This window comes from Arvicanthis niloticus, chromosome 2 (assembly GCF_011762505.2).
Source record: "Arvicanthis niloticus isolate mArvNil1 chromosome 2, mArvNil1.pat.X, whole genome shotgun sequence".
Lineage (NCBI taxonomy): Eukaryota > Metazoa > Chordata > Mammalia > Rodentia > Muridae > Arvicanthis > Arvicanthis niloticus.
This window is the reverse complement of record NC_047659.1, coordinates 22,724,923-22,752,812: the sequence shown is the minus strand read 5'-3', so window position 1 is coordinate 22,752,812 and position 27,890 is coordinate 22,724,923. Positions and strand designations below refer to the sequence as shown.

Below are 27,890 nucleotides of genomic sequence, written 5' to 3'. Positions count from 1 at the left end.
AGACTGGCCTTGAGCTCAGAAAGCTCCACCTGCCTCCGCCTCCCAAGCCCTAGAGAAGATGCTCTAGATTACTTAGAGTTGAACACTCAGTGAACGCCTTTCCTGGAAATTATAAAAAGCTTCAATTCTGAACAGGCTAACACATGACCTGACATGGGAGAGATTCCACATACAAACACAGATGAAAACCAAGGAAACTCGTGAGACACAGAATGCAGGGTTGGGATTGAAGGCATATGCCACCATGCCCACATACTCTAATCACTTTGAGATAATCATTTGCTTTTAAGACCCCATAGTTTGTGTATCTTATTGGATTTAGTATATAGCAAAAACCCTTGAAAGCTGGTATGAATTTGGAATTTTGAATAATACTAATATTTTCATTAATAATAATTACCTACGAGTAACATATTTCAGGCACTTAAACCTCTCTTTATAAAGGAGTCGTGCTCTTTAAATGCCCATTTCCCTCTGAGATATTAGAAAACTGATGCTTGGAGAAACCAACTTGGCTAAAGTCAAATGCTAGAAACTTCTGAGTGTTTAACAACACAGTGCTTCTGCATCTTGGCACACTGCTGTGTGTGTGACTTTAGCTCTCTTACAAACCTTATCATCTCCAGAAATGAAAGTCCTCTTGCCTTGGGACCACCAGATTGTTCAATAGTCCCTAAGTAGAAATCGTATCTTGCTTATAGACACTTGTTTTGATTGTTTCTATGATTGAACAGAATATGGTCATTGACCAACATGATTACTGATATCAATATCAGCTCATTTTAGTCCACTGATTCCTTTTAAACCCCAACCTATGACTCGCTCTGATGGAGTGAGCCCATCAAGCAACAAAGTACAGACCATTTACTATGTATTTACCATCCATGTTGACATGTCTTTTGAATGTCACATGAATTCAGGACTATAATCACCAGCAATTTGGGGTATTCCAGAAAACACCAACCCCAATTACAAATACTAAAATTAATATACTAAAGAATGTAAAGACCAACAGAACATCCCTCACTTCCAAACCTCAGATCTGAAACTTCTCTATGCCCAGGTAGATAATGGCAAGTTCTTCTAATGAAAATTGAGGACAGGCACACTCTTGACAAGTTACCCCGGGCTTCTCTGAGAATTGGATAACAGTTAAAACTGGAATATTGACTTGCTACACCCTGCCATAAAATTACATGAGAAAAAAAAAATATGTAGCCCAAAGGGTGGTTTGCCCAAAGTCATGGACTAATAAAGACATGGAGCCTTTAAACCTCACGTCAGAATATCTTCCCTCCTAGTGTCTACCTTGCAATATGAACTAATATAAGATACTTTACATACAGTACAAATGTATTTTTGTATCTTTCACACGTGAGAAGTAATATTACTCTTCTTCCAAATGAAATAAAGAAATTTAATGAAATTCAAGTGGCTAGAAAATAGTGATCCAGAGACAAGCTATTAATTAGTACCATGCTTTCAGTGTGATGGGGCAAATCCTCCATAGTCCCAAATCTGGGATGCGGTATGACTCTGGATAAGGGTGGGCTATCACTGACACAAAGAGGAGACGCGAAGACTCAGAGAAGGACAACAACTAGAACACAGGTATTATATTAACAAATTGGTCTGTATTTCTGTTTCTTTATGCCATGTTTCTCTTCCACCAGATCAAAGTTGGCTTGCCAAAAAAAAATGCATCCATGCAATATGGTAACTCAAATTTAAAGTAAGTATAAAGGAAATCCAGTCAAGAAAGAACGTTTGGAGGAGCCTCCCATACTTTTCAGGAGAAAAACCATAAATTTAAATTTAACATCCAGACAGGCTACGTGGATAGAAAAACGTGGATCATTACGTACATTTCAAAGTCTGTAAAACAAAGAACAAACTTTTGCCCAGGAGAAACACAATTAATCCTAGCTATGAGACAATGGGGAAATTTGTCTCTATAACCCTCCTTAAGAAGTCTGAATACAAAACAGAACAGTTAGCTCTATGATATCATCTCAGCAGTACATAGGCAGATGTGTTACATTGAGCTAGTTATGGCTCCGTTCATTAGAAAAAACAAAAACAAAAAAAATCCACACTTGAGCTTTGTCAGAATTAAACTGTGGAAGTTCTTTGGGAAGAGTATGCTAGTTGTCTCTGAGAAAGAGAAGAAAAGACCATGTTAGATGGAAGGGATGTGGGAAGGATGCATGGGACAGACATCTTGCACAGACTTGCTGCACTGCAAGTCCCCTTGTAGCCTGAAGCATCAGGCCCCACCTAACATTTTTTGGAGAACAGACCAGCAGTAGCTTCTGCTATCAGACCCTGATGTCAGGCTGTCCTGATTAGAATGATGATGTGAACCTAATCCACCTAATCCAGAAGAACCATTTCAACAGCAGTGTGCCTAAACATTTTAACTCTCTAGTATCAGACAGAAGCCCCACCCTCCCTAAGAGCAGTAGAGAGTCTGAAGAGATTCTGATTGTAACATCTGTCACCCCACTGTGCTAACTGAGCTAATTCAGTTGACTGGGAAGGTCTCTCCATCCTCTCTCACTGTGGTGAGCGTCTTTTCACCCTAACCTTAAGCTGGAAAGCTGTGTGCTCAGTCAAAGAAGAAAAGCTTCTACCTCTACTGGTATTAGAATATCTTTCTTCAGTCAAGTGTCAACAAATGACCACACTCCCCTGCAGGATCCGCCTGACAGGATCTCAAGACCTTACAGATATCAGAGAACTGATAGATAGATAGATAGGTAGATAGATAGATAGATAGATAGATAGATAGATAGATAGATAGATAGATAGCAGATCTTCTCTAAAAGGCACTACATCCATCAGTCTGTCATCCATTCAGTAAGTTCACAGACACTTACTAGCCTTTGTTATTGTCATATACCAGGGTACATGGATACATGTAAGACACAAACATCCTTTGTGAGAGCAAACATCCTTTGTGAGAGCAAACACTAAGACATATCAACATTCCATATGTAAAGTGTTTTTTTTTTTTTTACAATTTATAGTTTGCTCCTTTAATTAAGACCCCTACTAAAAAACCAAACTTTAAATCAGCCATGGTTTCTGAGAAATCATCCATCATGCACATAAATGTTTTAGGGTGAGAATATTTAACCAAATTTTTCTTTTCAAACTTCTAACAAACATGTTTTTTTTTTTTTTTTGCAAAAATGAGCAGCTATAAATTTGCAGTTTAAATTTCTTAATCTGAATTATGTATTTTTTAAATTTTGTTCCCTTAATGATTTCCTAGAGCTACCAAAATTGCAAACTCTGGTGTGTCTTTAGTTCCCAAGGAGATGCCCCTGCCCACATCTGCAACGGAAGACATCCTCTCTTTTTCTCCAGACACCAAGCCTAGAAGCCTCTGGAGACTAAGCAACCACAACTCCAGCAGACAAGATAGGCACTGTGGGAGCCAATGAATTCTTCAGAGGAAAGCTGTTATTGACTCACCACCTCACAGGACCCTCACGTGCACACAGAGACAATGCCTTCTCCCGGCCTCTGAGCATGCAGGACTTCTCTCAATGTCTGGTGACTGCATTGAGCACCGTATTTGAAGTGTTCTCTTACAGTTTTCAAATTAAATCTTCCTTGAGGTCTAGTTTGATGTTAGGGAAATAATGTGTAATTGACCACATTTCTTCTCCCTCCAAAGAATAAGTTCTCAGTGAAAGCCTCCTGAGAAATACATAAACACAGTGCAAACATTTTAGCAGCTCACAGTCAGACCTCAGAAGCCCCTTAAAGGTAACAGCTACAGCTAATAGCTGGAGTTCCCTCAACACCTACCCAGTAGTGAATTGTATATGAGCTAGAAATCTCCCAGTCCACAACAGCCAACTTCATATTTCATGTCCTTTCTCCTGGACTACAAGAAATGTAAATATCCAAGAAAGTTTGGGAAAGTATATAAAGAATTGTGGCATATTACTGTTGCTTCAGATTCCATGAAGTCTTTTCCAATATTTATTTACAACTCTGATTTTTTGTGTAAAACATTGAACTTCTAAAACAACACCTACAATTTTTACCTTATGTATACCTTCAGCATGCCTTACACTGCGGCAGAGAGCTATGCGTTTGCAACATCTCACCAATTGTTTATATGCGTTTCCACTGGGTGAGCACTTTATCTGTGCCAGACCCTGTGCTGAACTCTATGAGTAGAACAGACTGAGTCCCTGAAAACAAAAAATACAACTGTCGCCAATTCATCCCAGTATTTTATGCACAGACTTCTGCAAGACTAATTTAAGCCTGTTTCGCTAGAATCCAATCCCATAACTCCCTGTTTTGCCAACAGAGTAGGTAAACAGCAGCCAATCACTATCCTCTCCAAAATAGCCCGCCCGAAACTTCAAGTACTCAAAGTTCTAATCTCTTATTAAAAATAAACCTTCCTCTGCTAAGAGATTACATTTGATGCATGAAACAAGCCAGTAAAACTCTTTTCTATGTCATCACATTGTCATTGATATGAAAAGATAGAATATGAATTCTCGACCACAATGGAAGAATAAATCAAGAGATGCCTCATAGAATCAGTCAGTTTCTTAGACATTAATCTTCAATGTATCCCTGATACTGCTATCCTAAGAAAATAAATATAATGGAACAAAAAAAAATGTTATCACTGCATTAGCTGGGAAAATAACTAACCGCTCTCTACATCTGTGACGTAGCTGAGTGCCCTGCCCCCAAAGAAATCAAGACACACTGTCACGGAGCCATGTTATTATCCCTTAAGAAGACTATAAAATGTGCCCATCATTCATTCATTGACATTGAACTTGTGCCAAAACTATTAAGAATACATATTAACAGATATCCCAAACGTGTGAGAATGAATGCTGAACAAAAAACAAAATGAGATTGCGACTCATTATTAATTTGTCTTTTTATAAATGATTAAGTAAAGCAAATGAAAGAAATGAAAGGGTAATAAATATCCTTTTATCACAAACTTGGAGATTTCTCTTACTATGTGCATGTACCAGCCAGTTTAGAAATATATATAATCACCTATGGTCAGCATATCACTGCAATAAATATATCACGACTATGATTATGAAGTCAATTTCCTTGACCTCCTATTTTGGGTTGGCTAGGAATTCCTGTGTTTTTTCTGGATCAACTGTTCTGCTGTGCTAATCGCTCTGTGTGGGTCAATTTTTACCAGGATAGATGACCCGTGCTTTACCGCACTTTCTCCAAAACATGCTTATATGCATATGAACAGCATATGTTCAGGAAATATGATCAGAGTTGCTCATCAAGGGCTTTTTAAAATATAAAACCTGTATGTTGGGATATATATATATATACTTGTATATATACTTATATATATAATATTACATATATATGTATACATATATATATACACATACATATACACACAGCTAAGGTACAATGTGTGTTATTTGGCAGCTGAATTTGACATGAGAATATAGAAGGTTTGGGCAACCACATATTTGGAAATAGAAATCTTTCCTTAAAACATGGCTTTGGTTTTTAAACATAGCTAAATTTCTGGAAACTTCAATTTGTTAAAGACAGCCAAGACTTCAATCATATTTAACATATTCCTGGGGTTTACATATAGTGTTTCAAAGTAATAAACAACATCTTGTTTGGAGCAGCAAGAAGAAAACTGAAGCAAGCACTTCTTTGAGAGTGAACGCTCCCCTTTTGAGAATAGTTTGGAGACTAGCTCTTCTGTTGGTGAAATGACAAAACACAGTTCAGCAAACAAAACATGATGAGCTCAATTCAAGTCAGTAAACATTTTTAGCTGGCTTCATTCATAGTAAGAATTTTAATGTAACTATAATTTCAACAATGCATCCATTAGAATGGAAACTTGAGGGGCTAAACTTGCTTAACTGTTAATAAGAACAACGGTGTCAAATTTGCACTTCAAAAATCAGAAAGGATGTAATGACACTGATTGGAGAATTTTTAAATTCTCAGTACAGTTTATGGAAATGAATTTACTCAGAAGCACTCTCAAACGCACTGACCAAAAAGCCCAGGGGCCTGATTCAACTAGAAAAGAATTTCCTCCTATAAGGTAAGATCTAGCTGTACCTTATCTGTAGAAAATGTCCTCCATTAAAGCTATAAATCCTTTGCATGCATTCCCTCATTGGCTCAAACATAAATAGAAACATGGTACTGAGAAAGAACAAACACTATCCAGGCAGCAGAAGATGATGAGTCAAAGTTTACCTATCCAAGGACAGGAAAAACATAGGAAGCCAGTTCAGGTTCTGCTTCTTTCTCTTCACCCAGAGACGGATAAACAGAACCACTGTCTTACAAGCAACTGTGGATTCGTATTAAGATAACTCAGAGATCCTTACCTCATATGCATACAAATATCTCTCTCCTATAGCTAGTATTCTCCAACCCCCCCCCATACTATTTCTAACTTTTCAGATACGACTTTGCTAACTTAAAACACAGGAATTCAACTAAAAGTGTAAATGTTGGTGAGACTAAGCCCCTTTCCTATTTTCTATTTCAAAACTCATATGAAAATGAAGGCTGGAGGTAGGCAGTCTATCAGATGGCTGTGGTGGAATGCACTTCCACAGCTTGTTGGCACCAGCTCGTCACTTTCCTGCAGACTACCACATGCTTTCTCAGATGACCTTCCCCTAGATACTCTACCTAAGGTTCCAGACCCTTCTCACTTTCTATCTTTCTTTCCTATTTGATAATTTTCATTCATATTTACCTTTACTGAATATAATCTATATTTTATTAATTTAATCTTTATTTCTTTCTACTCAAATGTAATCTGATTTCTAGGAGAAACTTTGATCTTTTCTCCCCCTTTGCTAAATTACCAATATCAAGGTGAAGTCTGGCATAAATAAGGCTACAAAACTATCATTAATAACAATAATATTCAGATTACTATTCCTATCAGCCTAAAGTCTACATAGATGCTAGGGGTTTAGTTTATATAGAGAGCACGTACTTAGCATGCCTAAGTCCCTGGATTAAAAAAAAAAAAATCAGAAGTAATAATAAAGGGAAGATAGTCTGGAAGGTCTGAAGATTGAAGCTAGCCAGAGAATAACCCACTACAACTGACACCAGCATGTGCATGTGTGATTATTACATGACTTTCATAAGTAGAATAGTGGAGAAAAGGGTAATTCAGAACTCACAGTAAGTGGGGAGTTCACAAGAGAAGTGAACCAAACCTATGGTCCGTTTATTAGTATGTCCTATCTTTTACTCTCTTGTTAGTATCTTATTGCAAATTTACATTATCATTTAAGGACTTCAAACACCCGTCACTCACATGCATTTTTCTTCATTTTATACTAGGCACTAGGGTTCAGACAGGGTTCTCAAGATGTGCCATTCAACAGAGATGAAGACAAGATAGTGCTCTTTAATGGTCATATAATATACATTTCTGTTGGAGCCTAGAGGATGAAAAGATATGTTCAGAGTTAAGATAATGATGAAGCCAGGTGACTCATGGCTATAACCCTAGCACCCAAGAGGCTAAAGCAATAGGATTACTGCAGGTTTAAGGTCAGCTTGGGCTACAAAGCAAAACCAGGCAAGTCTCCCATAAGAAGTCTGTCTCTACATCCCCATGACTACCATTCCCCAGCCCCCCAAAAAAGGCAAGGATAAAGGGAAGCTGTTGTGCTTTATTTTGTTAGACATTATTTGATTTAAAGGAGCCAGTCCTCTTCTCACCCCCCAACTTCTCCCCACACTGATCCCTATCCCCTTCCCCTCCTCACCTTCTCTCCCACCCAGTTTCCTCTCTCTATTTTGTTTCCCCTTCTGAGTGAGATTCATGCATCCTCCCTCGGGTTCTCCTTATTACTGGGTTCCTCTGGGTCTGTGGATTGTAGCAGGGTTATTCTGCACTTTATGGCTAATGACCATAAGTGAGAACATTTCATGTGTGTCTTTCTGGGTCTGGGTTACCTCACTCAGGATGGTATTATCAAGTGAAATTTACCTGCAAATTTCACGACGCCTTTGTTTTTTTATAGCTAAATAGTCATCTATCGTGTAGACATACCACATTTTCTGTATGTGCTTTGATTTAGTTATAGTTTGAAGTTCCTTTATTTTGTGGCTTTTCCCCTCCTTTTTGGGTGGTATTTTGTTTTGTTTTCTTGGATTAGGGAGATTTTGTTGCTATATTGTGCCTTTGGTTTTTGAGAAAAAACTTGAAGTTGGGTGGGTGGGAAGAAGAAAAGAATCTGGACAGATTTGGGGGAGGAGAAGAAGAGAGCTAGAGAAGGAAGAGGAGGAGGAGGAGGTGGAGGAGGAGGAGGATGAGGAGGAAGAGGAGGAGGAGGAAGAGGAGGAGGAGGAAGAAGAGGAGGAGAGAGAGAGAGAAAGAGAGAGAGAGAGAGAAATCCTCTAACAAGGCCACACCTACTCCAACAAGGCCATACTTTTTAATGGTGACACTCTCTATGGGCATATGGGAGCCATTTTTTTTTCACTAATTTCTGCCTTAGTTAGGGTTTCTATTGCTGTGAAGAGACACCATGACCACAGCAACTCTTATAAAGGAAAACATTTCATTAGGGCTGGCTGACAGTTCAGAGGTTTAGTCCAGTTAGTCCATTATCATCATGGCAGGAAACATGACAGCCTACAGGGAGACGTGGTGCTAGAGATAGCTGAGGGAGCTACATCTTGATCCAAAGGCAACAGAAGAGGAGATGCACTTCCTCCAACAAGGCCATACCTTCCAATAGTGGCGCTCACTGTGAACCTATGGGGGCCATTTTCTTTCAAACCACCACAGAAGAGGAGGGGGTAGTGGAGGTGAGAAGAGGGGTGAGAAAGGAGGAAAGAGGAGGGAAGAGATAGGAAGGAAAGGAAGGGAAGGAAGGAAAGGAAGGGAAGGAAGGGAGGGAGGGAGGGAGGAAGGAAGGAAGGAAGGAAGGAAGGAAGGAAGGAAGGAAGGAAGAAAAGAATGAAGGAAGGGAGGAAGGAAGGACAAATGAAAGAAAGATCTTTCAGTATTTTCTAAAGAAATGTATTGTTGTATGTGCCCTATGTTAGCAGATAGTGATAAAACTTTTCGGTGATAAATTTCAAGGTAGAACTTTAAACTCTAAAAATGAAAGGACTGTAGAGCTACAGATAAATATGTATGCGTCAGAACTTTAAAAGTGCATATTTAGAGATGGTTCAGTGGTTAAGTGTGCTCGCTGCTCTTCCAGAGAACCAAAGTTCAGTTTCTCACAGCCCTGTTTGGTAGCTCACAACCACCTATAACTCCAGCTCTAGGGGACCCTATGCCCTCTTCTGGCTTCCACGGGAACCCATGCACATATTCACATAAACACGGTCAGACACACATGTACACCTGAATTTTAAATCTCAACAACAACAATAAAAAAGAAAGTACACATGTCAAAGTGTCTATGATCTTGAAGGACTAAAAAGTCTTACTTTGTATAATTTTATGACTATATTATATATTTGGGATATTTTCAAATGAAAAAATGAAAGCTACGTGAAACTAATATTCACTGCTTTCATATATGCATGTTACTGTATGAAAGAAGGAAGTCCACTGTCAGTGAATATGTTGATTTACATGAGAGACACCTTTTCCAGAGTTAGCAGGAAGTACTAGAACACAGTGGTTAGAAGTGGAGGGTTCTTACTCAGACAAAGTTTGGTCTGGATTTCAGCTTCATGCTTAGCACTAGGGAAACTGAAAGAAAAAATATAACTTGCCTTCTTGAAAACTATTTTCTCATCTGTAAAAGGGGATAACATACCAACTTCTCTGGTTTGACACTAACATTTTAGAATTCAAACATCTAGCACATAAAAACCCTCAATTTCAAAACCTGTTGCTACAGCAAAAGCAAATACCAAAGGGAACCAGTTAAACAATGCTTTGACTGCAAGACATAAGGGAATCAGTCTCACAACCCAGCTGGGAAACTCCCTCCTTGCAGGCCAACTTTCATAGCACCAGAAAATACTATGAAAACTGTTGGGGGAGAAAAAACATCAGTGGTCTTACCCAGTGCTGAACCCTGTTAAATTAACCTGCCAGGTAAAGCGTACCGACTGGTGCAACTGTGGTACAATTGTTAGGGAGTAGCTAACTGTTTTCTGATTGGATTTGAGGCCTGCTCTACAGCAGGGCATTTCAGGCTTGCCGTAATCGTGGTGGAAGCCCCATAGCTGGAGAGGCCATAGGCACTGGTTATTGTTACTATACTGAACGCTCAAGCTACCAGGTTTCCTTCTCTCTGTTTATGCTTATGCTCATAGACCTGTGATGCTCTCAGCCTTGGTCGTTGAAGCTTTATCCTACAGTGAGTGGCAGTCAATGGAAAGATGTGTAAATCGTCAGAGTGCTAAAAATAAGAGACAAGTGTTCAGCCCTAAACAGGACATCTATATTATTCCCCAAACTGCCAAGCTTGAGCGCCGTTAGGGAGAAGATGGAAGGAAGCATTTAAAAGTCAGATCATAAAGAAGATCAACATTACATGGATGTCCAATCACAACCTCACAGCAGTCGTAGTTAGATACACAAGAGCAAAACAGCCAAAATCCAGGCATAAATGGGTGGATCAGCTCAAGGCCCCATTCCATACCCAGTAGACAGTGGCTGGGGGAGGGAAAATCATTCTTTGCTGAGGATAAAACCCACTGGTCTGCCTCCCAGGCTCAGGGGATGGCCTAACACACATATGTGCCCATATGGCTATACCCATACAAACAGCTATACCCAGACTCAGTGCACTTCATGGGAAGGATATCAGGACAGTTTGAAGGAAAAAAATAGGGCTAGAGACAATCATGCTTTGTTACACATATCTATAAAAATTCTAAAAATTTATAAACTACAATTTAAAAAAAAAAGGTGTTTTAAATTAACCAAGTATGATATTAGCATTAAACTCCCCAAATTTAGATATAAACAATCAGGGGAAACAGTCTGGCAAAAGACTATAAGAAAACATCAAATTTGATTAAAAAGGCAGCTTAATTTCTCAGATATTGATTGGTATAATAACCATGATAAATTTGTATCCTGTTTCTAAGGGCATTATGACTTTCTCTCTCCTTTCCTAAATGGCCAATGGTCTCTCGAGGCAGCTCCTAAGACATAAAGTCTGTGATTCAAGTAACAGATGCTACGGAAACCACCTGGTTCAGCAAATGCTCTCAGGACGGGAAAGACAAGGTACTAATGCTGCCATTTAAGATAATACAAACTGCAAGAATGCTTATTGAGTTTATAAAAGGTAAAGAGCTTAACGCAGAGGAATGAGCAGTTGTGTTTTAAAGAGATTCAATTGAAATGTATCACAGTTAAATACCAAACCAAGACGCGAAGAATAAAATGTGATACAAATAAGCAGCAGTTATGCAGAGACTTTTAAAGCAAGCTGCTTGGACAGTCAGAGGAAATCTTCATGTCTATGTAATAAGATCATATAAAATAAATAGGAATAACAAGATTAGCTGGAAGAAAAATGATCCGCGGTGAACTTGAAATCTACAAAATATTTCAAACAGTGCTAGAGCTCTCTCTATGAATGTTAAAGTTGGTCTTCTTTGGCTAGAACAAAGTTTTGAGAAGTCAGGTGGCAGCGCTCTGGGATTTGATAATGAAGAGACACTGGCTTGGCTTATCGAAGTCACAACCTCGTCACAACCATTGTGCTTTGCTAACTTGTAAAAAAAAGAGCATTTGAGTCATATATGCACACCCAAAGAGAACATCACAGGCAGAGAGGAAAGTAGAAACCCCAACCTTTCATTCTTTTCCACTGTTACAGGCATCTAAGTGTGTTTGCAATACAGGTGCAAAGCTGGTTCAAGACAGCATAGGAATCTATCGACCTTTGTGGTAATATGCTGAGTCCTCAATGTCTTTGAGAAAGCCACTTCACACAACCAACCACAGGAGAACTTGATATCTTAAAGAAAAATGAAGTCAACATAGTCTTTCCAACATGCCACTTAACGCTACCTAGGAGGAGCAGAACACAGGCTGCGCTGTGCAGCTTTCCTTGACCCTGATTTTCTCCTGCTTGCCATTAGCACAGATTAGTTTACTGCTCTCATTGTCCCCTAGACACTAAACCTAAACACCACGAGCCAGTGGACTGTGACAGCAGCAAGCCTTGATAGCAATGGGAAGTAGGCTAGGACCAGAGCGGTAGAGGAACAAACAGAACAGGGTGTTGGGCTGGGGGGAAAAAAAAACAGACCAGATTTTGATGTACACATAGCATCCACATTTTCCAAACCAAAACTCACATTCACGACACATAGCTTGACAAGTATGGGGATGGCAGCATAGACTATTTACAGTCTAAGATCGCCCTGCAAAATCTCAGCTACCTAAACATCACGTCTGTAAAGACGGTGAACATGGGAAATCTAGGAGAACCGACTTTAGAATTCTACAGTCCTGGCTTTGCATGGAAGCTGGTCTGTTAAGTCACCTACATCTCTACTTACTGCCATCAAAAACACAGTACGTGGTTTGACACAACCGAAGGTCTCTCTGATTCGAAGGCTTTCTGTAAGACTACCAGGTGATAACTGAAATGGCTGTTTACAGTTGAACAGAAAAGCATGCAGCATTGTCAGATTAAATTGCTTGCCAAGCGTTCCAACCTTGTTGCCCTGGGCCTTGCAGGAGTACTGATTTCACAAACAGACTTTTCAGTCAGAGAAGAGACTCTGAGAAAGCCTGTGCAATCTCTCCCATGCTTTCAGGTTGTCATCTACTAGTCATCGGAAAGTTTGAAAACTAATCAATGTGTATTTGCTTGCACCCACTTAATTACTTGTGGAAGTGTTGTCATTTCTTGTAAGGCTCCCTCAAAAAGACATCACTTAAAGATTCTGTTAGAAAGGAAAGAAAAATAAAGTTTAGTAACCCAGTAGCCCCTAGCAACCCAGCAGTGTAATCCATGGAAAGGAAAGAAGCAAAAATCCAAGACGGGGGGGGGGGGGGGGGGGGGGGGGGGGGGGGGGGGGGGGGGCAGGGGGGAATAAAACTTCCTTTGTTTTTTCTATCAGCAGTGAATAAAAGTTATAATTTGCCAATAACTATAAATTAATAGCACCCAAGCTTTTAAAAAAAAAAAAAAAGCAAAGAAAGCACATAAAAGACTAGAGCAGTCGGGATGTGATGTTAAAATCTTTTTAAAGCCTGGAGATGCATCGACTCTGTTATGGTACCACAGAAACTTCACATTTGCAAAACTTACTCCCTTTCAGATGAGGAAACTGAGGCACAGAAGCACAACCAAGGTTGACCAGTTAGCTGTGACTGAGCCAGGATGCAAACTCGCGTCCTGCAGTTTGCCAATGAGGTTATTCATCCATAAAATGTGGGCGTCACACTCCCGAGGTCATTGCCAACCACAACACCCTGCAGTGCTGTGTTGATTGATTGCTTTGTAATCTACTTATTTGTATTTTGGCTCTTAAATAAAGGTAAGGCTGCCAGGTTTGACATATTTCTAGCCCTTAGAAAGCTGACCTGACAGTACAGCCCTTCCAAAACATTTACAGAGACAGTGTTCTGAGCAATTTACAGAATTTAATAAGGGGACACATTCCGAGGCAGAGGGCAGCTATAGACAGCCAACCTGAACAGATACATGAGAGGGAAGCATTATATTATTTTTTAGTTTTCAAGATGTCATTGCCAGGGAAGGTATATGCCAAATGGTAACAGGGGCGACTGGTTTGTTTGTTTGTTTGTTTGTTTGTTTTGTTTTGTTCTGTTTTATTGTTGTTGTTTTGTTTTTTAAGACCTCTGAAAGAACCGTGGAGAGCAATGGCAAAAGGGACACAGGAAGAGAGATGAGACATTAAAACAAACTGGGATGAGAAAGTACAAGGATTAATTCTTCGCAGCATTTGATGTGTTTTCTCATGCAGAGACTTCCTGGTGTCTAATAGCCCAGATCAAATCCTGGATGGATACTCTAAAGCTAGAACATGTAAGTTAAAGTGCAAAATGTAAATACATATTAAAAATTCTACAATAGCTATAATGTTTCTTGTCCATCATTACCATGGATTTTATCAAATACCAAGATGGGGTTTATAAGAAGAATAGCTATGTGGCTTAAGAAGTGATGAAATATGACCAAATTGTGGTAAGGGAGTAGCTCCTTATTGTTGCCTGAACATTCTGTGATCCAATGTTGCCCACTTTATGTAAGCTATACGTCAGAATTAAAACACAATAACAACACGAACAGATATTGGTTTGGGGCTAATGTGTACATTTTCTATAAATGTGCAGATTCAGACAAATTCTCACCCCACCAAAGCTTTAATAGGGTCAGAGGAGAAAGAGAAATATCTGGGGCAAGTGTTAGGTAGTCTGGAAAGATGGCTCGCTAACTGACCTCTCACACTGTCAAATAAGTGACACCCTTCAGACTGCAGCGAATGGTCTGTACTGATGAAAATTCATAGGCGCAGTTTAACAGACCTGATTCTGAACTCATTGATACTGTGTGATGTTGTACCACTACTTAACATCTCAGAGGCTGCGTCACTTCCTGGAAAGAATAATTGTCATTATTTGTTAATAATTATCTAGTGAGTCTGGGATGCCAGGTTTGCAGATGATTTGACTGGTTTCCAGCGGACACAGAGCAAGGCACAGAAAGAAACTTCTGAGAAGGCAACAGTCACAGGCAGTATGGCGTGCTGTAAAGATAACACCATGATTTGATTCAGAGAGCCTAGGTAGAAATCTGTCTGAGTTCTATGTTTAGTGTTTGGATGACCCAAAAAATGGGTTGCCTTTAATTTCTTTTTTTTTTTTTTTCAAAATGAATGTCATAACAATTGGTTTTTGCTGTTGTTATAAAAATTAAATGAGGTGATACACATAAGTGCTAAGCACTGCCAATTTTCCCTGTCCCTACAAGTCCTTCTTACCCCTTCATCAATTCACTTATTAAGACTGCGGCATGGCAATACAGGAGAAATAAAACCATTCATCCTTGTCTCAGAAAAAGAAAAAAAAAAAAAAAGTTGACAGGAGAAGAAAGAAAGAGAGATCAGGATGAAAAGACAAGGACCTAAAAAGGAGAGAAGATTAGTGCCTCGGGATGTGAGGAAAAGGGAAAACTTTCTTTTAATTTTTCAAGCAGGCGGTAGTCTACCTCATAGACAGTAGAGTGCTTGTCTAGCTCAGGAGTTTAGTTCCCACTACATAAAGGTCCATCTCCCTGTGGTCCCGGAACTGAAGAGGGAGGAGCAGAAGCTCAGGGCTCTCAGCTGTATAGCCAGTAGGAGACCAGTTTGGCTATAGGAGCCATGTCAAAAACACAGAGTAAGATAAGATACACAAGATGGCTCTTCAGATAGAGGGGCTTTCTGTATGGGCCTAGTCATGTGAGTTCTCCTTTCCCAAAGCCCAAGATGGAAGAAGACAAACTTCAGAAAGTTGTCCTGTGACCTCCACTTGCAGATTACATACATACATACACACACACACACCCTAATAATAGTAGGAAGAAGAAGAAGAAGAAGAAGAAGAAGAAGAAGAAGAAGAAGAAGAAGAAGAAGAAGAAGAAGAAGAAGAAGAAGAAGAAGAGGGGGAGGGGGAGGGGGAGGGGGAGGGGGAGGGGGAGGGGGAGGGGGAGGGGGAGGGGGAGGGGGAGGGGGGAGGGGGAGGGGGGAGGGGGAGGGGGAGGGGGAGGGGGAGGGGGAGGGGAAATAATAATAGTAAATGAAACATTTTACTCCATTTATTTATTTAATGTTTATTGGTTTTTTTCTGCATATATGTCTGTGCACCTTTTGAATGTCTCATGCTGGTGGAAGCCAAAGAAGGACATCATATCCCCTGAGACTGGAGTTACAGGTGGTTATGAGCCATTATGTGGGGGCTGGGAGTCTAATTCAAGTCCTCTAGATGAGCAGACAGTGTTTTAACCACTGAGCAACCCCTCCATTCCTAAAATTTATTTTTAAAACACAGTCTTAATTTTATTTTGGATTTTCAAGACAGTGTTTCTTTGTATAGCCCTGGTTGTCCTAGAACTTACTTTGTAGACCAAGCTGGCCTCAAAGTCAGAAAACTGCCTCCGTCTGCCTCTCTACCAGGACTGCCCAAACAAGCTTAAGTATTAATAAGGTCCACTAGAATGGCAATTAGCAAAACAAATCTAAAGAAAAATACCAAAAAACTATTGGCAAGGATGCAGAAAACCTAGAACTTTCCTAAATTACTGATGGAATATAAAATGGATAACTGCTATGGAAAGCAATAGGCGAGCCTTCAAGAGGTGAAACAGAGAGTTAAGACTCGGAATTCCACTCCTCAGTCTATACGCAAAAGAATGGGAAGCAGGTATTCATACAAAAACTTTATAGACTAGTGTGTTAGTCAGGGTTTTGTAAAAGAACAGAACTGATAGAATGAATAGAAAAAAAAATATATATATATATACATATATACAAAGTTTATTAGAGAGGCTTATGGGGTGTGGTCTGAGTAGCTCAGCAATGGCTGTCTCCTGTCAGAAAGGCCAAGGATCCAGTTATACAGTCCATGAGGTAGAATGTCTCAGCAGTCCCAATCTGGCGTCGAAGTACCAAGGAAGTCCTAGAGAGCTGACAGTTTCCAGTCTAAACTAGAATCCTGGAGAAATAGCTTTTAACACCAGTAAAGGAAAGGCTCGGGAACAAGAGAGATGAACTTGCCAGAGAGAGCAAGGGAAAGCAGGCAAAGGCAAAAGCTCCCTTCTTTCATGGCCTTTTATGTGGCCTGCCACCCAAAAGTGTGCCCCATAAGTAGGTTGATACAAAATGATCTGGATGTAACGAAGATCTTGCACTTCAAATAATCTAACCCTCGCAAATCACTCAGCTGGAGGGAGTTTCGTTAATTCCAGATGTAACCAAGTTGACAACCAAGATTAGCTATTACACATACATGTTCAAATTAATAAGATTCACAATTACCAAAAAATGGGAATGCTCCAACTGTGTCTATCTAAAATGTAGATAAACAGAAGTAATGTGCCCATATAATAGAGTACTAATATGTGACTGGGCTCGGTGGCTCATGCCTTTAATCTAAGCACTTCAAAGGCAGGAGCAGGAGGATTCCTGCGAGGTCATGTCTAGACTGGTCTACATAGCAAGGTCCATGACAACCAGGACTACATAGAGAGAGACCATGTCTCGAAACAAAACAAATAAACAAGAACAACAACAACAACCAAAAGAAGAAGGAGGAGGAGGAGAAAAAGGAGGAGGAAGAAGAGAGAGAGGAATACTAATATATGGTTTAAAAAAGAAGGAAATTAATTTTGAAAGCATTAGATGTCAAATAAAGGAGCCCAAATACACAATACAAAGAACATGTTCAGTTCCATTTGCATAAAATATCCACTGTAGACAAACCTACAGAAGTGGACATTCTTAACATTTTTAAAAAGTGTATAAAAGCAAAAAGGAAAAGGGGACATGGGATAGGGGCTTTCTAGGGGGGTAATGGGGAAAGGGGATGGTATCTGAAATGTAAATAAAATATCCAATAAAAAAATTAAATTAAATTTTAAAAAATCCCTGTGTTCTGGCCCTGGGACTTAGTATGAGGAAATCCTCACTTCCCTGTTGCTTGCTGGACTCCAGACCTTATAATAAGTTGCATTTCCATTTTTATTAATTTAACTTATTTTGTAACGTCACTTTTAGTGTCTTCTCTGGCCTGTAGTGCTAACACTTGAACATGGGTCCTTATTCTCAGCCTATCTACAGACTGATCTGCTTCCAAAGTCATATCCTGCACCCACACATGGTTTTGTGTGTCAATATAAAATCTGTAGGATATTTGTCTCTTTGAGTCAACTTAAGATGGTGTTTGCTTGCATTTTTTTCTGCAAACTGCACAATTTCAATCTTTTTAAGGCTGAGTAAAGTTCTATTGTATATACACCCAAAAAAAGAAGTGGACATTCATTAGGGATTCATTGCAACAAAGAAAGATACTGGGATGGGGCTGGGGATGGAAAATCAAAAAGATATAAAGTCTATATTTGTAATGGCAAAAGTGGAATTATGAATGGCTACACCTGAAAATAGGTAATAAGCCACTGAATTATACGCTTTAACTGAGAAGTTACACAGTATGTGAGTTGTAGGGGTATTCTTTTGTTTTGATTTAAGGGAAATATAAGTAAAATTTAGAATAGAAAGTAAATCAATGCCATAGATTCTTGACTAGACTCCTTCCCCAGTCTAATGTTGATAGTGACCACTAGCAACAACTACAGTTGCCAGGGCTGGACAAAACAAAACTTGGAATGTTCAAACAGAACCAGCAAGGGTGAAAAACTGTACCGAAACCCCCAACACTGTAGATTCCACTGCATTTTCTGAAACATTTAGCCCCTGGAAGAGAAGTAGAACAACAGATAGACAGATGTAAAGCCCATCCTACTGACCCCAAGAGGATAGGGATAGCCTGGAAAGTAAAACTGCAGGTGCCTTTGTCATCCAAGAGTGTGTGCACCGGTGCACAATATAATCATTCTTTAGCAACCCTTCTCTGTAAAATGGAAATAAACATAATACCTTATCCTCAAGATACTTTAGTTATTTAATGAAGAAATGCAGGCAAAGCAAATGTTACAGAGCTTGACCCCTGGTTTACATCCAATAAATGTCAATTCTTCAAGCTTATATGAAGTGTAGGGTTGAAAATAAGAAATGTACAGCTACCAATGTTGTATCAAATGATAATATTTGAGTAATGTATACATATTGCCACTAATTGTTGTATAACAGTTTCCTATAAGATTGAAACATTCTATCCTACAGGAAAGTTACTTAAGCAGGAAGGTAAACAACTCAAAATAGCTTTAGGAAGTCCCTGAAACTGACTAGACCCTTCCTGCCACAGTAAGCATTGAGTGCTGAGAGTCCCTCTCAGATGAAAGAAAGCCAAGCTCAAAGAAGACTCTGAGACCAAAGAAGACTCTGAGACCAAACCACGCCCTCGGGAAGAAGCAGAATGCACCCCAGCTGCCTACAAGAGGTTTAGACCAACTGAGGCACCTGGAAAAGACATTCTCCTGTTGAACTGCCTGAAAACTGTGGAATATGCTTCAGGTCCCCAGCCTTTATGAGCTGCCACCCACGCTGGGGTGAGGTTTGGTGATGCAGCTGTCTTTGAGTCATTTCTGTTCCTGCAAATAATCCATCACCTGTCTCATAAATAACCCCTTTAAACCTCATGGGTTCACTAAGTTGGTTTTTGGTGGTATCCATACTTTAGTCCCTCATGGGATCCCTATCTGCGGTGAGTAGATGTGTGTGTTGTGTCTTCCTGGAAAAAGTTTGTCACAGGACACTGACTCAACTCCCTCTGATTCATCAAGACATATCTACATGTTTTGTTTTGAATTTAACTTCTGTAGAATAATAGTAATGTCTCTTAAATTGACGAAAAAGGCCTGGACTCAGAAACTTAAGCTTTATCATAAAAAAAATAAAATAAAATAACAATGACATTCTAATTAAACAGCCTCAGCTTAGTCCAGGTATGTACAGTCTGATAATAGCAGATCTAATTCACCCAAGAACATTCTATCCAGGAAATAATATGCTCTCAGAAGCCAAAATTTCCATTTACACCTGTAAATAGAAAATTCAATTTAATGCAAATTGTTAAATAATAAGACCAGTGGGCAATGAACCATACTAAATATATCACATGAAATGGATCAGTCATGCAGCACAGTGACCAGGGAAGAAATTTTTAACATTCTGTAGCTAAGTGGTACATGCCGGCACACATCCCCCAAACACCGTCTATACACAAAATCAAGGTGTGACTACAAAGATGCATTGTGCATATAAACATGAAGATAGCCGGATGGAGTGGATGCTGGCATCTTTATGCACTGCAGACAGCTCGACCATCATCCAACGAGTTACCTAACCATGAACAGTACTATTTTTACACAGAAGACAGAAGAGCAGTTTTGGGAGCAAGCACAATTCCAAATAACATATCTGAAGGTAAAAAAAAATCACAAGGCCTGGATACACGCACATCCTTCATTGAGACCATCTTCTTGAAAGAGTTCAGAGGTCACAGTTCACAAATGTAAAAGGAGCCAAAGACCTACAGAAGTCACTTACTTGTGATGACCACTCAAAGAGCTAGGATTCAAACTATGTTCTACAGTGTCTTGGCTACTTTTCTCCTCCTGGGAAGAGATGCCAGCATCTCTTAAAGACATAAAGACAACTTAGAAAAGATAACATTTATTTGGGGCTCAAGGTTCCAGAGGATGAGAAAGCCCATGACTATTGTAATGGGGCATATTGCAACAGCAGTAGCTGAGAGCATCCATCTGATCCCCAAGTTTGAGGCAGAGAGAGATAGGCTCGTAAACAACAAGAACTCAACAGTAAAAGAAAACAAAACTCACTGGTCACCTCTCACCTAGGTGCTGACACCCAATATAGGCTGCTACCCCAACATACAAAATCTTTCAATATTGAGGAAGCACCCATTTGACGCTTGATTCCCAGTGTCTAGACTCTAAAGAGTATACAGACCAAAATCAAACACGTCTTAGAGGCAAGCTGCTTGTGCTTTTTCTTATGTGTTTACCAAGTATTTCTGCATGAAGATGGGGTGTTTCGTGAGATTTTCAGGACTTGACTTAGCATGTCTAGGGTGAAAACAAGGCAAGTCTCTCAGCCTATGTATTTTTCATAAAAAAAAGGAAAAAAAAGAAAAACAATGTGTAATCTTAACATATACACTGAAGCAACACACAGACGCTCAAACAACTTTTAAGTAGCATCATTCAATTACACTGTGTCCATTAACTCCATTTTAGATTGCTAAAATTCAGTTCTTCCAAATCCTATAGGAAGTTGTCAAGTTTATCTTCCAGGATGAAAAGGTCCCCCCAGCATCAACTGAAGAATTTGACCCCAAGCTCACACAGGTCATCTGTCATTTGGAAATTTTGGAGAAAATATTAATAAAAAAAAAACTTCTATCTTATTAAAGAATTAATTCTTTTTTTGTAAAATGAAATTCAAATTTATATTTTCCAGAGGTATGTATAGAATTCATAGAATAAAAATACTATCTGAAATATGACTTAAGCCCAATCTCACTTAATCTCAATAAACCATCAGAGCCTACTCTTTAGTAAACATTGAACTTTGTATGTTCTTCTTGAAAAAGGGCATGCTAATGAGAATAATATGACACAGGGAATGGTTTTATATTTACTGTCATTGGGCGCTCTCTACTTCATATCGTTAAGAAAAATAGAATGTAAATTCACAAAATAACTTGTTTTCTAAAAATAACCACAGATCTATCTGTCCTGTCAGTTGATTTCTTCCAAATGTCCCATGATGCCTATCATGAATATCTTAGGATCAAGTAGTTCTACATCATTAAAGAGTAGTGGTAATGTAGGACTATTTCACTCATGGATCCAAAGTCATGTGGAAACGCCTATGAATTTCCAAATAACTCCATTGAATGAAACATAATGTAAAAACGGGTTTACAAGAGAGCTGGACATGTTTACGGAGCAAAAGGGGTCAGCAGATATGCTGGCAACACTGAGAGGTGCTGCCATAGATTTAGAGGAGACAGGCCATTGGGCCAGCCATCTTCTTTTCTATTCAGGAATTTCTTATGTTCTCGTTCATGTCTCATATCTGGACAGCTGTGGTATTAAAATTTATCCCTACAGTGGAGTCAACAAAAGAGTCATTCTTTTTTTTCATATTAAGTAAACATGCACATACATATACGTACAAGAACATGTACACATAAACACACACACATTTGCACTCATTTTCCAGCTTTTGTTCAGAGAAACGCTTCATCTTCAAACAGAATTTATGACTCATGGCCAAGGACAAGAAAGGAGCCTTGTTAGCAAGCTTGTTCTGATCATGTCCACCCTGTCTGATTCGAGTACATGTCCATAGCACCACTTTCATAAACACAACAGTCCTTCTCAGCAGTGCTTTGAGTGCCCATCTTTAGTACTGGGTTAGGCCTCGAGTTTTTACAGATGATTTTTTTTTTTTTTTTTTTTGGAAGAGAAAATGCTTTAAGGTTGAGAGGAAAGGGAGTCTCTCTGCCTTACTCTGTCTTTCAGCATCTTTTAAAACATGTCATTAGGAAAGATTTGGAAGTGTCACTTAGAAGCCAAGAGTTTCCTTGACCCTTTTCATTGTTGCCATTTCATATTTCTTGCCTCAGGAAGTGATTGTGGTTTTGAACATATTCACATTTTAATTTTAATGTGGGCATAACTTGAATCTGAATACAGCACTAAGCATATGGATTAGCACTTCACAGTTAACTGGATCTCCACTGTCTCTTCTGCTCTGAATAACAACTCACTAGACCAGTGCTACAAGAATTTTTTTTTTTTCTTCAGATGCGGAAGCTGATGCCTACAGAAGCTATGTGACTTGGCCAAATCACTTTCTAAGTGTTAAATGGTTGAATTAAAAATTCAGCCTTTTGGATAAAGCTACTCCAAGAGACGTGTGTTATCAAAGAAAAAAAAAAAAAAAAAAAAAAAAAAAAAAAAAAAAAAAAAAAAAAAAAAAAAAAAAAAAAAAACCCAAGTATCAAAGTGAGATACCTCACAGTGATTTGATCAAAGAGGTTCTAGAGGCACCAAAAGAATACGCTGTTACCATCTGTTTTCGATACTTTCATGTCAACTTGATACAAATTAGAGTCATCAAAAAGGAGGAAACCTCATTTAAGAAAATGCTTCCAGCCAGGTATTGGAGCACATGCCTTTAATCCCAGAACTCAGGAGGCAGAGGCAGATGCATCTCTTGAGTTGAGGCCAGCCTGGTCAGCCAGAACTAAACAAAGAAACTCTGTCTATTAGAATAAAAAAGAAAGGCAGAGAGAAAGAAAGAAAGAAAGAAAGAAAGGAGGAAAGAAAGAAAGAAAGAAAGAAAGAAAGAAAGAAAGAAAGAAAGGAAGGAGGAAAGAAAGAAAGAAAGAAAGAAAGAAAGAAAGAAAGAGGGAGGGAGGGAGGAAGGAAGGAAGGAAGGAAGGAAGGAAGGAAGGAAGGAAGAAATGGAGGGAGGAAGGAAGAAAGAGACAGAGAGAAAAGAAAAAAGAAAAGAAAAAGAAACAAAGGAAAGAAAAAAGAAAGAAAAAGAAAGGAAAGAAGAGAGGAAGAAAGGAAAGCAAGGAAGGAAGGAAGGGAGGGAGGGAGGGAGGGAGGGAGGGAGGGAGGAAGGAAGGAAAGGAAGGAAGGAAGGAAATGCCTCCATAACTTGGGTTGTAGGGAAGCCTGTAGGACATTTTCTTACTCAGTGATTGTTGGAAGGAAGTCCAGTCCATTTTGGGTGGTGCCATCCCGGGGTCAGTGGTCCTGAATTCTATAAGACAGCAGGCTGAGCAAGCCATGGGAAGGAAGCCAGTAGGCAGCACACACACCCTCATGCTCTCTGCTTCAGCTCTTGTCCCCAGGTTTCTGCCCTGTTTGAGTTCCTGTCCTGACTTCCTTCAACAATGAAATACAACATAAAAATGGAAGCCAAATAAACCCTTCCGTCTCCAACTTGCTTTTGGTCATGGTGCATCATCACAACAACAGTAACCCAAACTAAGACACCATTCTTACTGATTTTCTATCAGAATTAAACAATAAGGCGCTATTGTTGAAGATATCATACAGCTTTGATACATGATCTGAAATAAATTAAATTAAAACTGATCTGGAAGTTTCCTACCTCCCGGGTGGTTTTCACAGTCCTGGGAGGTGCTATAAATGCTTCTGGGAAGGGGAGTATCAATAGTCTTATCCGCTGTAAATTGTAACATTTACTAGACCGAAACTGCCTGGTCCACTTATGCAATAGTGGCACTACTTTTATGGGAGTAACCAGCTGCTCTCTAAGTGGATTTGAGACTCACAGGAGACAATCCATGCCTATTGCTGTAAACCTGGTTTAAAAAAAAAAATGGTGGGGAGTAAATAGGATGGGGTTGCTGAATACTTTCATCTAGTAAGTGGACATAGTGTCATAGATATTTATCTCTATAGCTATAGATATAAGTTATTCTCATGTTTAATCACAGAAGCATCTCTTGACAGTGAATGGTAATGAGTAGAGAGAGGTTCATAGCTGCATAGGGTGCCAAGAATAAGCAATAGAGAAAGTGCCCACCCCTAAAGGAAAGAAAACATTTGCAGCATTCCCTCTAAGGCTCAGGGAATATCAGAGGAGGAACGGAAAGGATGTAAGAGCCAGAAGACAAGAAAAGGGGCTGGAAAATGTCATCTCCTGGGCAAGGCATAGCCACTGCAATCATTCCCAGCAGCTACGATGGTCTGCACTGGGTCTGCAGAAGGATAAACCCATCAGCAGTCAGGCATGAAATGAGGAGTACCTGGGGGGGGGGGGGGTTCCCTTCTCACCGATGGGCCATGTGCAGAGTCAAGGGGAAATGTACTGGTGGTGTTTGGGGAGGTTAAGTGAGAGGGTGTTGGGATGAGGGTAAGCATGTTGAAATGGTACAAGAACAAAAGTAATCAATTTTTAAAAACCTTAGCCTTTGTTCAAATACATCTGGAGCCAGGCATGGTGGTGCATGCCTTTAATCCCAGAACTTGGGAGGCAAAGGAAAGCAGATCATTGTGTGTTTCTGGTCTACAGAGTGAGTTCCAGGACAGTCAGAGATATACAGTGAGACTGTCTCAAAAAAAATCAAAAAACAAAAAAAACAAAAAACAAACAAAAAAAGAACCCCAGAAGCAAATAAGCCCACACACATACACACACACATGCACACACACATGCACACATACACACATACAAATATACACAGATGAATGAATTTATATTCAAACAGACAGAAAATAAGGTTGAACAAAAAAAAAATCAACAATAAGCTTACTGCCATGGGGTCCATTTCTAAGACCCTCAGCACATTATATCCTAACAACGTATGTACCAATGCACTTTGGTTATTTTATAAACAGAGGAAAAACGCCCAATGGAAAAGTCAAATAGTTCTTTATAATAGTTCTGCTTTCTTATAGTTTTTTTTTTTTTTTTTTAATTTTTGGCTTTCGATATACAAACAGTGGAGTCTATAAATAAATCAAAATATTGAAGTTCTTTGTTTATATTTATTTTAATTCAAGTATCGTACTTTTTCAGCAAAATTCCAAGCCTTACTTATATTCTAATGAACTGACAATTACTGAAAATAATATTCTCTCAACAAAAGCCAAATTCACATCTAAAACTATTAATAGTTCTTGCTGCAAACAGAAGCCTGATTCAATATTTGGGCATAACAGACAGTCTTGGGATTTAAACAAATTAATAAAAAAGCAGTGGTGACTGGAAGAAGGACTTACACAGGAGGAAGAGGCTGCTACATAAACCAGACTCCTAAGGAACCCCAACCACCCCGGGCTCCCCAAGGAGCAGCTCACACTGCTGGCTAATTGACACTACTGTGTAGCCAGCCTACTGTGAGGCTCTTCCGTGGATGGCCTGTCTGTTCCTTCCCAGTGTGTGGGGGGGAGGGGGGCGGCTGGGGGGGACTCCATCCAGTTCCTGAGACTCCAGCATTTAACTGAGACTATATTGCAACCATGACAAAAGCAATATGAAGCGGTCAGTTCTGCCTTCCGTAAGTACAGGGACACCCATCCACCAGAATGAGCACCTGGGTAACAAGGTCAGCCTTTAGAGAACATTGCTCATCAAAGCCCTTTAGAATCGTCATCGTTAGAACATCGTCCTTCTCCTGGTAATTCTGACTCTAGAATTTATTCCTCTTTCTTTCCCAGCCTCCTCGCAGTTTCGCGACCAGCCTTTAATCCAACCCCAAAGGGTTATAACGTGTCACAGGTGATTTAAACTCTTTTCACTTGTGGTTGATAGATTTCAAAGAGCTGACCTTCTGTGCATTAAGAAGACCTACTCCTGCCTTCACTTTATTTGTAGCTATTATTAGACTAAATGTGAGTGCCTTCTATGCTCCCAGGAACATTCCTCAGACAGTCTCTCTTCTCTGATCACCTGCATGGATTCAGTCCACCTTGATCTTTTTTTTCCCCCCAGGAGTTCTCATCACGTAGTAGGGAATTAAAGTAGCATTCACTGATTGAGTAAATGTGAGATTATATATGAGTGAATATATATATATATATATATATTTTACCAAGTACCAATTAGCTTGGGAAATGCAGTACCCTATTACATATTTGAACTTATAAATAATCTGACCACTCTGATGTATCATCAGCCATTTCACTTACATTAATCTTAACATATTTAATAAATATACACAGAAACATATTTAAAAAAAAAAAACTTTTGGGGTTGGAGATGGCTTAGAGATTAAGAGTACTAGCTATTCTTCCAGAAGACCTGGGTTCAATTTCCAGCACCCACATAATGCCTCACAACCATCTATTTTTCTACTTCCAGGTACCAACATGCTCTTATGGCCTCCAAGGGTACTTACCGCACATAGACATGCACATAGGCAAGATACATATAAAGATAAATTTTTTAAAAAATTTAATAAAACTCTTTTAAAAGCTGTGTAATTGGTTGCTAGGGGTAAAAAGAGAGAATATGTGTATTTACCTTGAGTTATTTCTTTGTCATACATGCAGAATTTACTTGCTACCACTGGCATTTCACACATTAATTTTTAAATAATTTTATTAAGATATGTTTTTAGCCAGCCATTTACTGTGGGTAAAATTTTCCTGCCCTCAAAAGAATATTTATGGCATTGGTGAGTAGAGTCCTGGAAGCTCCCTTTGTTAGAGCCGACATCTCATTCACCGCAACTATGAAACTACATATATTCTTGGGATGTACATGATCAGAAATATTTCTTGAAAATGACAAGGAACATCTCCTCCGACAGTTTCACAGCACTTACTTGAAATGGAGAATGTTAACTTTTGACAAAGTTGTTTTGTCAGTGATCCATTTCCGTGTGACTCTTGTTGCTCCTGTTCCAACAAACATTAAGCAAACAAACAAAAAAAAAAAAAATGGTCTTATTTGGTTTACTATTGCATCAGCCCATTTTTCCATTGCCATAAAGAAATACCTGAGATCATCAAATCTGAAAACTTTTGGAAGCTTCAGCCAATGTTGTGGTGGCTCTGAAGAGGCCAAAATCCTCTTCCAATGGACTTTCTACTCATCCTCCACCAATGGGCTGAAGACTTTCCACTAGACCCACCAGCTCCTCTAGTGTCATCATCTCCCAACAGGGTCATCCACACGTTTAATACACACACCTGTGGGAAAGAATTAAGATGCAAACTTCAAGCTGGGTGAGGTAGTGCACACCTGAGTCCCAGCACTTGGCAGGCTGAGGCAGGTAGTTCTCTGTGAATTCAAGACCAGACTGGTCTACGTAGTGAGTTCCCAGATACCCATGACTATATAATAGACCCTCTGTATATAAATAAATAAACAAATAAACAAACCAGTGCTATCAGGCTACTTTAATGGTCAAATCTATGACTTGTCTTCCTGGACCAAGGACAACTGACAAACCTGTTATGAAAAAAGCAAACAAACATCTGGGCCCAGCTGCTCTCCTAAAGACACATACTTTTTTCTAGCATATTTATGTTCAATTTCCCTGCATACAGGACAAAACTAAGTCGGAGGACCTGAGTTCGATTTCAACCTAGATTGTGCTCTTGCACAACTAAAGCTGGTAGACACCCACCCTTACCTTTCAGGTACAGTACTTCATTCTGTTACTCCTAGGAAAGTCTGAGATTTCAAAAAAGATTTGATTATTTTGT

General features: G+C 39.3%; 1 long non-coding RNA gene across 3 annotated transcripts in view; it reads right to left on the bottom strand.

Moving 5' to 3' along the window:
• Nucleotides 1–27,890, bottom strand: part of LOC143441301 (uncharacterized) — a 46,005-nt gene that overhangs the window by 8,938 nt on the left and 9,177 nt on the right. For all 3 annotated transcript variants that reach the window (XR_013108575.1, XR_013108576.1, XR_013108577.1), the window contains exons 2-3: nt 27,179–27,371; nt 27,005–27,077 (exon numbers count right to left, since the gene is read on the bottom strand). This is a non-coding gene — a long non-coding RNA (uncharacterized LOC143441301). The remainder of the gene's footprint in view (nt 1–27,004; nt 27,078–27,178; nt 27,372–27,890) is intronic.